Source organism: Hippocampus comes, unplaced genomic scaffold (assembly GCF_001891065.2).
Source record: "Hippocampus comes isolate QL1 unplaced genomic scaffold, H_comes_QL1_v1.1 scaffold288, whole genome shotgun sequence".
In the NCBI taxonomy this organism is placed as follows: domain Eukaryota; kingdom Metazoa; phylum Chordata; class Actinopteri; order Syngnathiformes; family Syngnathidae; genus Hippocampus; species Hippocampus comes.
In genome coordinates, this window is record NW_017805332.1 from 5,433 (window position 1) to 6,449 (window position 1,017).

Consider the following 1,017-nt stretch of genomic DNA (forward strand, 5'->3'; position numbering starts at 1 on the left):
CTACTACCCGCCATTTGGTGTGATGGCAAGTTCCAGATCCCCCGCTGTGCATACATCCTGAGATAAGAGGTCTTCCCAGGGGGGCTTAACAGCGATCAGGGACCGACCCAAGGTGCTGGGGGACAACAGAAGATACTTGGGGGGCCGTTAATCAACCAAGGAGGAAAAAGATAAACTTTAACACTACATACGTTGTTTTAAGTGTGCAAACAGATGTTCAGGAAAGAGACTGAGATCAATAGTACTCATAGCAAAGTGCAGTCCCTCAATAGCTGCAACACAGATACTTGAGATAACAGTTCCTCTTTTGATGTTGACATGTCCTCTGGAGGGGTCATAAAAGTAGTGGGGGTGAGGGGGTACCAAAGGTGATTGTAATCACAGTAAGCAGGAAATACCTTCAACAGCATTCTACATTGTTTCTTTCAAATCCAGCTAACAGAGAGGAATCATATCTTAACAGTATATATATACCTGTTTCCACAGCAACGGCAACATTGGCCAGTATCATCCAATCAAAATAGCTCCTGGAGCCAACTACAGCCCGAATGAGGAAATGAGCAGTGAAAAATAGATCGATGGATGCATTAATAAACAAGCGAGAATATATATTTTTTTATCTGCGAGCCAGATGCAATCATCAAAAGAGCCATAGGTTCCCGACCCCTGCTTTAGAGTATTGCCTACGATCCTAAAATCGACTTTTACTCGTCACCAGATGTGGTGTCTTGAATGACGAAGCAGACACACGCGTTTTCTATTGTTTATATTCTACTGTGAGTTTCACCATTAGCAGCGTGGGGAAGTAGCCTTAAACATTCTAGGAACATTTCACACTTGCGCAGTTGATGGCAATGCAAGGTACGGGAAGTCAATGCATCCAAACAATATACAAACAACTACAGTGGTTAAGACACCACACTTTGCATCACGGAAATCTGCCGACAGCGAGCGCCGTTGACCTTCAAAATAAAAGCTCTCCATCTAATGCATGCACATCAAGTGCTTTGGATTTCA